A 15,459-nucleotide genomic window follows, 5' to 3' on the forward strand; every position below is an offset into this window, starting at 1 on the left:
ACTGCTGTGTGCTGTGACTGACGTAAGAATTTTCATGAAGGCAACATGGATTTTAACTGACCAAAGCTGTGTCTACACGTGCACGCGACTTCGAAGTAGCGGCACTAACATCGAAATAGCTCCCGTCGCGGCTACACGCGTCGGGCGCTATTTCGAAGTTAACTTCGACGTTAGGCGGCGAGACGTCGAAGTCGCTAACCTCATGAGGGGATCGGAATAGACCGTGTAGACGATCCGCGTCCCGCAACGTCGAAATTGTGGGGTCCTCCATGGCAGCCATCAGCTGGGGGGTTGAGAGATGCTGTCTCTCCAGCCCATGCGGGGCTCTATGGTCACCGTGTGCAGCAGCCCTTAGCCCAGGGCTTCTGGCTGCTGCTGCTGCAGCGGGGGATTCATGCTGCATGCACGGGGTCTGCAACTCGTTGTCGGCTCTGTGTATCTTGTGCTGTTTAGTGCAAGTGTGTCGGGGAGGGGCCCTTTAAGGGAGCGGCTGGCTGTTGAGTCCGCCCTGTGACCCTGTCTGCAGCTGTGCCTGGCACCCTTATTTCGATGTGTGCTACTGTGGCGTGTAGACGTTCCCTCGCTGCGCCTATTTCGATGTGGTGCTGCGCAACGTCGATGTTGAACATCGACGTTGGCAGCCCTGGAGGACGTGTAGACGTTATTCATCGAAATAGCCTATTTCGATGTCGCCACATCGAAATAGGCTACTTCGATGTAGGCTTCACGTGTAGACGTAGCCCAAGACGTATGTTATCTATTTCCTCTGACAGCAAAGTGTCAGTTGTAAGAAAGCTAAATGGAAATTAACACCCACAACAATCTCATAAATTTTCAGTTAAAATGTTTTCATACAACAAGGATCTCATTTTAAAATGTACTTTACCATTAAGTTATACAACTTGCAAATAATGACTAAACAATCGGAAGAATTCTCCCATGTTAAAGGGCAAATACATGAAAAGTATCCAACTACTCTATTGGTTGTGAGCTTCTCTTTCAATTGCTGCCAGATCTTCAAGATCTGACATACTTTATGTGTGGGAAAAGACTTTTAGGCATTATGTCTTTGCACCATCAATTCATTTTTGGCATGCTGAGTTATCACTATTGGAAGATACAGTCAGTTTAGGATAAATAAAATAGCCTATGTATTGATTTGCAAGAAAGCCTAAAATTTTACTGAACGTTGCATCTCTAGCAAATATGTAAACTGAAGAAAGGCAAAAGAATGGGAGTTGATGAAGGTAATGCTATAAGGAAAATGTACTTTTACAATGGAAATGTGTTATATTAGAGTTTAATGTAGAATTTATAGATATTAATATACAGGAATGTAAGGTCAATAATAGAAGGTTGTTAAAATGCCTTAATAAAAATAGAAAAAGTTTAACAAAGTAAGTGGAAGAGGTTAGTCATAGGAAAAGCAGCAGGATATTATGAACATAACTTAAATCTAGCTAGAAGATTACATTAACTGGGCTATTAACAGTAAAGAATATAAATGATATCCAACAGGCAGGATTGTAAAGGGGAGGCATGGCTCTTTTTTTATAAGCAACCAGGGTGGGATCACATAATCCAGTTTCACTTTTAGGCAGGGAGGGGATGAAAGCCACCTTAATATCAGTCAGGTGAGAGGCAAAGCATCCTCATTCTGACCCTTCCACCAAGCATGTAGAACCCATGCTCTATGAGAATCAAGTGGAAGGGGATTCTTCAGGCTTTTAGAGGAGTAACGAGCAAGAAGTTGAGGCAGTGAAGAAGACAGGCACTCTGTGGAACATCAACCCAATGCAAACTCTGAGGATTTCCATTGTAAAAAAAATTAGCTGTGGCTATACTACAGAGTTATGTTGAAATAACTTTGCTAGCGTCTAGAGTACGCACACTCTATTTTGAAATAAAACCAAAACAGTGTGTGCATTATTTCAAAATTGATAACCCTCAGTGGAGGGGGAATAATGCCAATTTTCAAACTGCTATTTTGAAATAGGCACTGTTCAGACACAGAATAGCTCTATTTTGAAACAAGCCATAAAGGGCTTTGATGGCACTATTTTGACACAATGCTGTACGTCCAGAAATGCTATCTAGGTGCTGTTTCAAAATACATCTGGTGTGTAGTTGTGTTATTTCAAAATAGGGCTGCAGTGTAGCCATAGCCTTTGAGACCTGTGAATGTAAAGGACTATATAGTATCAGCTAAGTATTATGTTAATTTCCTGTGGGAGGTCCTGCTGACAGTTTTACCACTAATTCTTGCTCCATCTCAGTGAGGGCGGGAAAGGACAGATGTGGATGGTAAACCAGGTTTATCGTGTTTCTTATGGTTAAGGGCCATATTAATTGTTTGTTTCTCCAACCCCCTGGGGTCACAGTGGTAGTACAGAGGCACAGGCCGTCTATATTGACCTCACAACATCAGCATGCCTGGAGAAACATGGTCCCTGCTTTCATTACAGTCTCGTAAGTCCCTCTGCCCACAAAAGGATGACATGGCCATGTGCACATGCACTCCTTGACTCTTCCTCTTCTACATGATTTTCTGCATTCCAGAGTGACACAGACCTGGATTTGTTTTCTCATTACAGGCAGGATGGTGGAGAAACCAATTGTTACTAGTGTTGAAGTGTTATTAGGGATTGATTCTGAAGAGGTTTCATGGACTAAGCTACAGAAATAGTATGTACTCCACCTGCACCAAAAGAGAACAGCTGGACTGTGAAATGACTGAATAAATGAAGCAGCATATGAAAGGTCAGGAGAGCCAGAGTAATAATGGGAGATTTTCATAACCTCGTCATAGATGAGAGTGAATTAGATGACTGAAATGAAGCTGGCAGCATGTATGTGATGTGGAACAGGATTGCTTTTCAATTCGGTATGTTTCAAAAATACTTCGAAGAATAATAACACTGAGAATTACAAATCCCACCAAGACTAAAATGTGAAAGAGGATAGAATGTGAAGAGAAATTCTGGCAGGTTTGTTGAGTTTAAGACTGAGTTGAGAAAAAGTTAAGATGAAACCCCAAAACTTCTACTATTAGATAGCAAAACAACATTCTACACTCCCTGATTTGCTTTTGCCTCCCAGTTCTGCCTACTCCCCCTTTTTTCTCTGCTATTATAGCCCTCTATCCCCACCCTTTTCAACCCAACTCCCACATCTCCAGGTTTTGTACTTACCTGTGGGCTTTGGTCACCTGTCCCCATCGACCCTAGTTTAAAGCCCTCCTCACTAGGTTAGCCAGTCTTGATCCAAATATATTCTTCCCGTTCCTCGAAAGGTGAATTCCATCCATGCTTAGCAGTCCTTCATGGAAGAGCATCCCATGATCGAGGAAACCAAAGCACTCCTGGTGACACTATCCTCACAGCCAGACATTTACCTCCAGGATGCACCTGTCATTTTCTGGGCCCCTATCTTTGACAGGAGGGATTGAGGAAACCACCACCTGTGGCCCCAACTCTCAGAGCCCTGTAGTCACAGCTGATATGCTCAAGGTTGTACATTGCAGTATCATTCATGCCGACATGGATGAGTAGCATGGGGTAGTAGTCAGTAGGCTGGATAATCCTCAGCAATGCCTCCAAAGCATCTCTGATACAGGTTCCTGGCAGGCAGCATACCTCCTGAGATAACATGTCAGGGTGACAGATGGGTGCCTCCATCCCACTCAGAAGAGGGTCTCCCACTATCACTACTCTATGTTTCTTCCTTGTAGTGGTGGCAGCAGACCTCCCAGCCTTGAGGGTACAAGACTTTTGTGCTTCTGCTGTAGGGGGTGATTCTTTATCTCCTGTATCTCCGGTATCCAGAACAGCAGAACAGTTTCCCAGTACCATGGTTGGAGGTTTGGGAGCAGGAGTTGAGCACTGTCTGATGCCAAAAGTGACCAGCTGCCCGTGTCCCCCCTGAATTATCTCCTCCTCCACCGATGGTGTGTCAGTACTCTTTTGTGGTGGGACAGCCATCTTAACTTCAGCTGTCTTTGCCTGAATATTGTCCAGGAGTTGTCATTTCTATTCTACAGATTTAAACCTTTCAATTTGGCTGCATCAACACTGCCACTTCCTTTTGGAAGGGGCAGGTAAATGCAGCAGATCAAAAATGCTAATGAGGTGCTGATATGACTATGCAGTTCCTCATTTGCATAATTGTGGCCACTCTCCACGTTGAAAGAGCAGCTTCTGAAATACAAAATTGCTGTGTAGATGGGGTTCCTTCAAAAGGAAGCCCCACTTTCAAAAGCCCTCTTCTTCCTGATTTTTTTTTTAGGAAAAAGTGTGCTTTCAGAAGTGGGACTTTCTTTTGAAGGAACCCCATCTACACAGCAGTTTAACATTTAGAAAGAACCACTTTCAACATGGCAAGTGATGACCATTATGCAAATGAAGCACATGACAGACCCCTTGACTGTCCCTAAAGGGTTCTGTGCTTCCAGGCAGCTCCTTGTGGGCTTCAGAGACTCAGGGAGACCACCTCATTGCCCTGGGACTTCCCAAAAGCAAGGGTCTCCTTTTACCAAGCCATGTTCATCATAAGCCTGTCTGAATTTGGGGTGGAGGAGGTTCCCTTCTCCTCCAGCCTCAAGCTGCTCTGGCCCTACCCCAGTTGGTCAGCTCTATCAGGGAGAGTGGTGGGAGGAAGCGGGGAGTCCAGTCCCACCCAATGCCCTGGACGCTGGCCCAGGGACCCTAGACAAGGAGGGAGCCAGTGGAGCTTTTTGCCCCTGCCCCAAAACAACTCTCTTTCCCTCGGCCTTTTCACCCTACCACTACCGTCTCGTCTCGTCTCGTCTCGTCACCCAGCCCCTCCTTACTGGTGCCTTGGGAAAGCCATTTATAGAAAAGCCTGAAGGCCTTTATTGGCCCCAGGGGCTTCAATTACAGCCTGATGCTGGTTGACCCTTGATGAGCCCCACCTGCCTATGCAGCCTGCTGGACTGCGCTGTCTGGGAACTTACAAGGGGAACAAAAAGGGGTTCCTCCAATGGCCAAAATGTTCCCCCTCCCCCAGGCATCTGTCAGCTGCAGACTGTGATCTGCCACAAGAAGTGAATATTCACATCAGCACCTCATTAGCATTTTCAAACCATTGTATTTACGTGCACCTTCCAAAAGGGAGACTAATGAAGATGCAGCCTTCATAAAAAAGGAAAACGATATTTTATTTTCGTGAAAGCATTTTATTTAAAAACTTGAGTTACTATTATTGTTCTCATTGGTTTGTTGACAGCAAGGCCTTCAACTTTCAGTACACTGAATGGAGCCAAGTATTTCACAGAGGAATTTTCAGTCCAGAACAAGTCATTATTGCTGCACTGGGAGCAATGACAGACATTGGAGCTACACTAAATTAACAACAGCAGAGAGTCTATGCTGAGGGGATGCTGAAGTAAAAAAGGGTAAGGGATATGGGGAATATGAAGACATATAATAAATGCAGGTCAAAATAATTTTGGTTTCTTTTTTTAAACGAGTGCAGAGAGTTCAAGTTAAACATGCAATAAATTGGCAGTGCAGAAATCTGGTCAGAGGGCCGACAAGGTCCGTTCCCCCACAAAGGCCTGGAAAACAAAAAAATAGGATGAATTCTTGGCCAACACTGGTCAGTTACAAAACGTCCATTGCTATCAATAGTATTTAACTCAAGGATTTGAGAAATAATATCTTTAAAATATATCAGCACCACTTCACTCCAAAATTATATTCTGAAGTGTGACACAGCACAGTGAGTACTACAACATGGAATAATCATCTAAAAATTTAACTCTGATATATAAAATAACTTCACTTCCCATTCCTCATCCTTCCTAGACCTGAGGGGATTCTCTACACTTGAATTACATATTGAGACCAAAATACCAATGAATCATACAAAAAAAAGCACTAAAAGCCCAAAGAGATACACACACACAGAGGGCAGAAAGTGAAATATTAACTGTTAGATTTGAAAAGAGAAAATGAATCACTTTTGGAACACACTAAAATATCATCTAGGAAAACAACATCAAAACCATCAACCTTCCAACTGTTTCAGAGCGTACTCTACAGAATTTAGGGGAAAGTAATTTTAATTCCTGCCCCCTTCTTCTTATAGAGGTCTGATTTCTGATTACTAATGAGTGAAGTTCTTCCATATGGAGTGCTAATACAGAGCCTGTGTATGAAATAAATCTCATTTAAACCTTCAGGTGTGTCTACACTAGCTGGCTAGTTTGAAGGAGCCAGCCCAACGTCGAAATAGCACCCGTCGCGTCTACACACGCCGTGTGCTATTTCGACGTTGAAATTGACGTAAGGCGGCAAGATGTCAAAATCGCTATTCCCATCCGAAAATGGGAATAGCGCCCTACTTTGACGTTGAACATCGAAGTAGGGTGTGTGTAGACGATCCGCATCCTGCTACTTCGAAATAGTGGGGTCCTCCATGGTGGCTGTCAGCTGAGGGGTTGAGACGCTCTGTTCAGCCCCTGTGGGGCTCTATGGTCCCCGTGCACAGCAGCCTTTAAAGCACCATGGACCCGGATTTCCTGTGGCAGGAAGCTGAGAGCATGCAGGCAGCAGCACATGCACGTGCTAGCCCTGCACACTTTCCAGAGGCCCTGATCTGCACTGCCACCACCCATGGCCTCGAGCCAGCCCCCTGAGTACCCCCAGGGCTCCCCTCCTGAGGGGACCCAGGCACCCCCAGCAGCCAAGCAGGGGGCCAAAAAGAGGCGGGGACCTTCCTGTTTGGAGGCTGAGCTCCAAGACCTGCTGGGGTCTGGGGTGAGGAGGAGGTGCTCCACATGATGGGGAGCAAGCAGCGGAACACAGAAGCGTTTGCCCGACTGGCCAAGGTCCTGGCTGCCCGGGGTCACCCTGCCTGCACTCTGGATCACATCCGGAGTAAGGTGAAGGAGTTGCGACAGGGGTACTCCCGGGCCCGGGACTCGGCCAGATGGTCTGGGGCCACCCCTGCCGCTTGCCCCTATTACAGGGAACTCAGGGCCATCCTGGGCCCCCGGGACACCTCCTCCCCCCCGCAGCCACCCTGGACACCATGGCTGACGAGCCCCAGCAGGCCTCGGAGCAGGAGTCCAGCCTGGAGGCCAGCCCCACACCCTGGGGCCCACCCGAGGACCCCCCCTTGGGATAGCGGAGGAGGGGTCCAGCAGCAAGGAGCAAGGGCTCCTCATCGACCTCCCCTCCTGGAGCACCAGCCAGGCGTCCGCCCACCGGGTTTCCCCCGACTGCAGCAATGGATGGTCAGGTACATACCCCACAGAGCACATACCCATGGGCCACATGGCAGGGGCACCAGACACAACCAGGAGCCTCACACACCCCCAACAGACCCCAACCCACAAAGGCCCAGCCATAGGACAGTCCCAGGATGGTGGCATGGCCATCAGCGCCCGTCAGCACCCGCACCCATGGACAGCACTCAGCCTTAACCCCGGGGGTTCGGGGACAATGCCATGACGACAGCCAACAGGGACATCACACCCGCCGATGGGGACGGAGAACCAGCACCCAAGATAGGGCGGGGGGAACGGGCCAAGGGCCAGGGCACTGTACTAATAGCTTTCCCCTCCCTCTCTCCCTCTATCCAGCTGCAGCATCCGATGCCCCAGGCAGCCAGGCACCCTCCATCGTCCCCGACAGCCTGCCGGAGGTCAGCCACTGCCAGCACCTGGAGACATCCCCAAGGGCAGCGGGATGGTCCTGCCACCGCGAGACTCTAGGGATGGCCCCTGTGGACCCCCAGCTCCTGGCAGCTCTCTGGCGGCAGATGGATGTGGCAGAGGAGAGACTCCACTTTGACTGGGAGGAGTCCACCCCACGGTGGGCAGCATGGGAGGACTTCATGGGCGTCTTTTGGGACATAGCTGGGTCGATCCGAGAGGCTGTCGCCCGTCTCCCACCCCCTGCTGCCACCCGGCCCACCCTCCCTGCTGCTCCACCCAAGGTCCCCCCTGCTGCAACGCCTGCCACCCTACCCGCCTCGCCACCTGTTGCCCCACCTGCCGCTCCACCCGCCTCGCCACTTGCGAGCTCAAGAGAGCCCACTGGGACTGAAGACCGGCCAGTGGAGGCATCCTGGCCGTACTTGCCGGTCCTCCCAGCCCCCAGCCGGCCACACCAGGGACCGCAGACACCGGGGGGGGGGGTCGCGAGCCGTACCCACCGGGGGTTGCACCTCTCTATCCCCACCCCAGACTGATGGGCCAAAGGCCGAGCCGTCCACCAGGCCCCCATGCATATAGTTGGCCCCCATGTATATAGTTGTCCCCCTTTTCGTATATTGGTTGCAGTTTCTGTTGTGAACAAAACAAGTTATCAGGTTTCAGGAAAAAAAAAGTTTTATTTTCCAAAACTCTGGAGGCGTGTGCTTGTTGGGGGTGGTGGTGTGTGGGTGTTGGGGGCGGTGTGCGGGCTGTGTGTGTGTGGGGGTCTTCTGGGGAAGTCCAGGGAGGTGCTCAGGGGTCTCCCTGATCGAAGTGGGCCCGCAGGGCCTCACAGACCTGTACCCCCTCATGGTGGGCCTGGTGGCTGTGTGCGGCAGCTGGCTGGGGGAAGCCCGTGTTGGCATCAACCACCCACCCCTGGACGAAAGCCTCCCCCTTGCTCTCAACGATGTTGTGGAGCATGCAGCACATGCCCACAACCTGAGGGATGTTTTGGAGTCTGACATCCAGTCGGGCAAGGAGGCACCGCCACCGGCCTTTCAGATGGCCAAATGTCCTCTCCACCAACTGGCGGGCGTGGTTCAGGCAGGCGTTGAACCACTCCGGGCTGGCGTTGAGGTGGCCAGTGTACAGGCGCATGAGCCAGGGCTGGAAGGGGTAGGCCGCGTCCACCACGAGGCAGAGGGGCATAGTGGTGTCCCGAGAGGGATCTCCCTCCAGGGATGTAGGTCCCTGCCTCCAGCCAGTGGCACAGGCCTGAGTTCCTAAAAACACGGGCATCGTGTGTGCAGCTGGGCCAGCCCACGTACATGTCCTGGAAGTGGCCCCGACTGTCCACCATGGCCTGCAGGACCCCCTGCGGTTTATGTATCTTCCTCTGCTGTGGTCCAGGGCGTGGATGGGGATGTGGGTCCCATCCAGGACCCCAAAGCAGTTTGGGAACCCCATGGAGGTGAATCCAGTGACGGCTGTGTCCAGATCCCTGAGTCAGATGACCCTCTGGAGCAACATGGCGTTAAGCGCACAGACCACTTGTGGGGAGGGAACACAGGCACCCATGAAGCTGTGCAGGGTGCCCCAGGGCCCTTCCCCCAGGCCGCCCTCCTGGGCACCTGCCCGGGCTTCCTTACCTCCATGATGACAGCCCTGACTGTGGCCTTTCCCACTCCAAACTGGTGTCCCATGGAGCGATAGCTGTCTGGAGTGGCCAGCTTCCAGACGGCTATTGCAACCCTCCTCTCGACGGGTTGGGCGCACCACATCTAGGTGTCCTGGTGCCTCAGTGCTGGGGTGAGCCACAGGCAGAGCTCGAGAAAGGTCTGCCGGCGCATGCGGAAGTTCTGGAGCTACATATCATTGTCCCACTCCTGCATGATGAGCTGCTCCCACCACTCGGAGCTAGTGGGGTAGCTCCAGAGGCGGGGGAGCAGCCGGTGGGGGAGGAAGAGGGCAGCCCGGTGGTCAGGGGCATCCCCATCTGCCTCCGGGGAGGGCTCCTCTGGCAGGAGCCACTGGGCGGTCTCCCGGGCAGCACGTAGCAGGGCTCTTGCCCCCTGGATGACTACCTGGAGGGCCTCCTCTTCCCGCTGCTGCTGCTACTGCTGGGTGTCCATATCTGCTGTGACTTGGTCTGCGAGAGAGTGGCTACTGCTCTGCAGACCGTGTGCTGTATAGGCCAGGTGTGTTGGGGAGGGGACCTTTAAAGGAGCAGCTTGCTGTTGCCCCAGAAGGGTTAGTCCAGCCTGTGACCCGGTCCGTGGGCTTTCCTGGCCCCTTATTTTGAAAGAGGTTGCTTGTGTGTGTGGACGCTCCACATTGCCTTCCTGGGTGGCTCCTTTCGACGTTCCCTCTCGCTACTTTGATGTTGAACGTCGACAGCACCAGCCCTAGAGGATGTGTAGACGCTATGCATTGAAGTAGCCTATTTTGATGTTCTTACTTTGAAACAGGCTACTTCAACGTAGTGTGCTAGTGTAGACGTAGCCGCAATATTCGATTTAAGTGGGACTAAAAGTGGTCTGCAGCTATTTTGAATTATGCCATATAAGCACATTTTGTTGGTTTTATAATGAGCTAGGAATAGAACTCATTATGATTTTTTTAAATGAGCAGCAAAACATTCTCACCACCACAGGTCAACAATGCCCCTATTGTTTTCTATCACCTGCATCTCAGAAACAAATATTTCACTTCATTTCCACTCTCGTGGTGCATATGCTCATTACACAAGAGATTTGTCTGAGTTAGGTCTCATTTATATTCAAATGACAAGTTATGATTCATTTAAAACATCTTTTAGTGGCATAAATAGCCTGATTAGAAATATATCATTATGGTACATTATATCGTCCAAGTCTTTATGATCCAGCATTCAGACAGACTTTAGTGTTTATTTGCAGTAGCATCCAGAAACTGAGTTTGATGCCAAGCTTGGTCATGCAGAGAATGGAAATTCGAGGAGTCATTTTCATTTATAATAAACATACCCAGCTGGGATCACAGCTGCTGACTAAGGATACAAAGTTCATGTTTTCTGCTACCTGGGAAGGTCTAATTATTAAAACACCTAGACTGGGTCTCAAGACTATAATGGAATGAGATTGGGATTATTTAGGAGTATCCCTGAATATTGGAAAAACAAGAAAGCTAGACCAACATCATATCACTTAGCAGTCGGGGATATTTTATACAGTGCTAAAATTGAAAGACCAGTGAAATGAAGCTGAAGTAATGAACTTCCAGAGGTAAGTAACTTGAAAAATCTAATTGACCCAGTGTGTCTGATTTCCTTGTACAAAACCATTTAAAACCAATAGCGGAACAAAAAGAAAGAACATTTCTGCTACTATTCACTTAGCACTTCTAAGTGAAGACTGAGATGAGCCAGTGGAAAAGAACATTTATCAAAGTGGATTCTCCCTTGTCCTGTTTACAAAAGCAAATTATGTGATCAGTTAGTGAGGGGAATGTTCTTTGTGTCTGATGGCATAAAGGTACGGACCTCTTTGAACACAACAGTTAATGTTCTCTGTATTCTAATGGAAGTACAGGCCTAATGCAAATAATCCAGAGGAAAATAAGGGATTAGGGTGCAAATTCTGTCACAGGAAAATCTGGCATGGTACAACAAAACTGGTCCTACATCCACCCCCATTGCACCCCTCACTTTCCAAAGTTTCATGTGATGTTAGGAACATTTGTAGAGCTGGAAGGGAGCTGGTACCTTAGTCTCTGGAGTCTGCATGCAGGATTCTTGCTGAGCTGGTTCCCCCAACTATAACATACCTGGTAGTTTTCATAAGGCTTCAGTAGTTGCCCCAGAGATTTGATTCTGCAGATCTTAGAAACTGTACAAAGATCCCAGCTCTTGGACAGATCCTCAGTGGCTAAAGTAGGAAATCAGGATAGGAGAACCTACTAATTTTGGTGGTTGTCATGACATCTCAGATGAAACATTTCATCATATTGCTATGATAGGTTACATGATGGGGAAAGAATTTTTGTCTAGGGTGACCTTATGGCCCATTTTGGCTGGGACAGTCCCTTTTCAAAGCCTTGACACAACTTTTTATTTTTTCTCAAAAGAAGGCATCTGTCCAGTTTGCTCTTTCCAACTTGACCATCAAAAAGTGGGGTGCAGCGCAGAGGAGTTTGTGTGTGGTGAGTAGCAATGCCAGCACCTGCAGAGGCAGGATGCAGGCCTGGGCAGGGAGAACAAGATATTAGCCTGTTGCTGGGGAGGGGACAGGGTTTCAATAATGGACAACAGCCTTCTGTGGGGGCCCTCACAGGGTTACAGCAACCTGCAGTAGCACTGGGGGCAGGGCTGCAAGTGACTAGGGCAGGGGTCAGCAACCACAATATCAAGAAGAGCTTTTTTTTTTTTTTAAATACAGTGAAAAACTCAATTCAAGAGTCATAATGCATGGGAATATCGGACTGTCCTTAATAAATAAAGTCAAACCATACCTTTTGTAACCCCTATTTTAAGAACAGTGTACACACAATGATTTATAATGTGATACATGTTTACTGTAAGATCATAGAATCACAGAGCTGGAACGGACCTCAAGAGGTCATTGAGTCCAGCACCCTGCTTCAAGCAGGATCAATGCCAGTTAAGTCACCCCAGCCATGACTATGTCAAGCCAGGACTTAAAAACCTCTAAGGATGGAGATTCTACCACCCTTCTAGGCAACACATTCCACTGCTTCACCACTCTCCTGGTAAAGTAATTTTTCCTAATATCCAACCTACTCCTCTCCTTCTGTAACTTCAGACCATTACTGCTTGTTCTGCCATCTGACACCACTGAGAACAGTTTCTCTCCATCCTCTTTAGAGCTCCCCTTCAGGAAGTTGAAGGCTGCTATTAAATCATCCCTCAGTCTTCTCTTCTGTAAACTAAATAAGCCCAAATCCCTCAACTTCTCCTCATAGGTCATGTGCCCCAGCCCCTTAATCATCTTTGTTGCCCTCCGCTGAACCTGCTCCAGCACATCCATGGCCTTTCGATACAGAGGTGGGGGGGGGGGGCGGCAAAACTAGATGTAATGCTCCAGATGTTCACTGTTTATTGAAAAATAATCAGGAGTGGGTTTTTTGATCTTTTTTTTTGTTTTTTTACTTCGCAATTATAGCGTTGTCTCAGAGTAGACCCCTAGGCTAGAAAGTCCCATTCGCTCTACAGGAAATATGATCACCATATTTTTGTCTCATGCAGGTTGCTAGCCAGTTAAGCAAAACTGTGCCTCTGTGTACAATGTGCAGAGGTGAGGCAGGAGGTGGCTTCTGGCCTCCATACCAATAAAAACTGTCATTTAAATTTGACCAGACCAGAAAATCTGCTCTGATATTAAATGAGCAAGTAAAATAAAGAGCTCCTTATCCCTGGGCACTTTTGAAACCCTGAGACAATTTCCTGTATTCTGGGAGATTTTTGAGGTAGTTCAGGAGAAAAGTTTAGTTTTTATTTTGGATAAAACCTAACTAGTGTCTATTGAAATATCCACAAACATGCACCAGAGCCACTAAAATCAGTAGGCACCACTCCAGAAAGCAGAAGTTTCCCGTCATTCTCCCCCTTCCCTTCTCCCTCCCTAATTCTTCCCTTTGCATCTCTTGTGTTTATTCCTCCCAACCATGCTGCAGTAGCTACTGACATAATTAGCTGCCTTACATCAACTTATCTCTGCATTATAGCTCCAGCCCTAGTTTGGATGTGTGTGCAGCTACAGCAAGTAATACTTTTACATTGCTTCCTCCACAAGTTGTTTTTTTTTTTCCTGTAGTCCAGTTACCAAGATACAAAAGTACCCCAATCACTGCACTAACACATGCCATGTTTGAATCCCTAAGGATTGCAGATACCTTCACTGACATTTGACCCGTATTCCCGCTTTATCCACAACTAGTTCTTGACCCAGCTATGTGAGGAAGAACCATCTGAAGAATGAGAGTTTGGCTAGAATATAAATCTGGTAGGAAGTCTGTAAGGAAATGCTAGCAGGTGCAGTGAAGCACTGATAGCGTGACGGAATCAATTCAGTGGGGGAGCAGGTCTAGCTAGGGTCATGGTATCACAAGGACTAGGAAGATAGTAAGATCCCTGTGTTGGAGGTGGACAGGTAAAGGAATAGAGCAGGGATTGTGGGAGGTCTAGATCGTGGTGGGTTGGTGCGGTGATGATGGAGCAGGGCCGAAGGAACTGAAAACAAGTTTACCCATCTTCATCATTGAATCCCTTATTTACATTACTGTAGCTCGTAGGAGCCTTAGTGATGGGCCAGGACCATGTTCTATTAGACACTGAAGAAAAAGGCATTCTCTACCACTAGTATTTTACTCTCCACCTATAAAACAAGAGACAGAGGGAAATAGCGAGGAGTACAAGGAAACAATGAGGCACTACTCATCTGTATGATATGTACTGTAATGGTATCAGCACGTCTGCAGCCCAGCTGTTAGGTTTTTGTGGATGTCTTGTTAAGAGATAATTTTAAAGAGAGATAGGAAGGAGAACAATGAAGTGGACTTTCCGCTATTTACAGGGAGCTCAACTCAAGTGTGGGGGCAGTCTAGGAGAAATCATGAAGGTGATTGTCTCTTTTAAGCCTACCTGTCCTAAGTGCTGTAAGAGTTAAGGGACAAGACTCCCACTGATATTAATGAGAGTTACGTGTGCATACTTGCAGTTATATTGATTTCTTTGTAGGGAGACTTTTCCTTCCTGTAAATATTCTAACTGTAATTGTCCAGCTCTAGACAATGTATTTTTAACCCCTTTTCTGTGCTATATTTTTCTGTGGCTTTCATTATCGGTAGCTAAATACAACATTATATTTACACTAGCATGCAACTTTGAGACCACTTTGTGACTTCTGCTCAATGTAAGCCATTTCACAAATCAGTATCTAAACATTCCAGAATAGATACCCTTCCTTTTCCTTTCAAAAGATGCTATTGCACCAGTGACCCTGGGTTGAAGATTTTCTCAGCTCAGTCCCAGGGTCATGACTAAGTAGCTGATCCATATCTTCTGGTTGTCAAAGTTTACAGTCATTTTAGCTATTCAAAGTTACATGCTACTTGGTACTCTACCTTTAGTAAGTGGCAATTCATAACCATGCTCCCTAAGAACAGAATAAAGAACAAACTATTACTTTGACAGACACAATTTGATCTTTGCTTCTCTCCTTGCTTTTGACAGGGGTTAACTGTCAGCCTTTATCAGGCTCACATTACGTCCCACTGTGAACTGATCGTAATATTAGAAGAGAAATCAAGACTCCATCCTTTCCCCATCCCTGTCCTCTACTTCCTGCTCACCTGTGTGGGAGGATAAGTAATGTCCAAAAAAGCTGCTTTACCTCTGACCCCCAAGTGCTGTGCCTGTGGTGAGGGTAGAACAGTTAGGAGAATACACCTCCTTGCTCCCCTGCAGAGATACATCAGGCAACTTTCTGGCTTGTCTTTAATGAATAAAAATACTCAGAGAAAGTGCATGAATAAGATCTGTGCAGAGATTAAAGGCAAAGCACTGGGCCAATGGAACTTTAAATCCCCAAAACCACACACATCTGTATTGTAGAGCAGTACATAACTGCACACCAGCACTCAACAGTGAAAGACTAATGCTGCCAAATTCTCAGTAAAAAGCCAACTTAAATTACAATAGAAGTCTCAAGCCCTGACATAAAATGTTTTTAGAACTGTGGCTTGGCAGTTTATTGCCTCCTGTGCTGTGAGGTAGAAGAAATTTCTTCTGGTGTTTTGCA

At 47.6% G+C, this 15,459-nt stretch overlaps 1 protein-coding gene and 1 long non-coding RNA gene across 2 annotated transcripts in view; one reads left to right on the forward strand and one right to left on the reverse strand.

Moving 5' to 3' along the window:
* Window positions 1-2,746: 2,746 nt before the first annotated feature.
* On the forward strand, window positions 2,747-8,227 carry LOC142012466 (uncharacterized). The gene is made up of 3 exons (XR_012645351.1): window positions 2,747-2,760; window positions 5,245-5,413; window positions 7,607-8,227. It is a non-coding gene; the product is annotated as an uncharacterized LOC142012466 (long non-coding RNA).
* Window positions 5,401-15,459, reverse strand: part of YIPF7 (Yip1 domain family member 7) — a 60,921-nt gene continuing 50,862 nt past the window's right edge. The window contains exon 9 of the mRNA XM_074992703.1: window positions 5,401-5,575. The gene's annotated coding sequence lies outside the window, so the exon portion shown is untranslated. The remainder of the gene's footprint in view (window positions 5,576-15,459) is intronic.

The sequence above is a fragment of the Carettochelys insculpta genome, chromosome 4 (assembly GCF_033958435.1).
Source record: "Carettochelys insculpta isolate YL-2023 chromosome 4, ASM3395843v1, whole genome shotgun sequence".
NCBI lineage: Eukaryota > Metazoa > Chordata > Testudines > Carettochelyidae > Carettochelys > Carettochelys insculpta.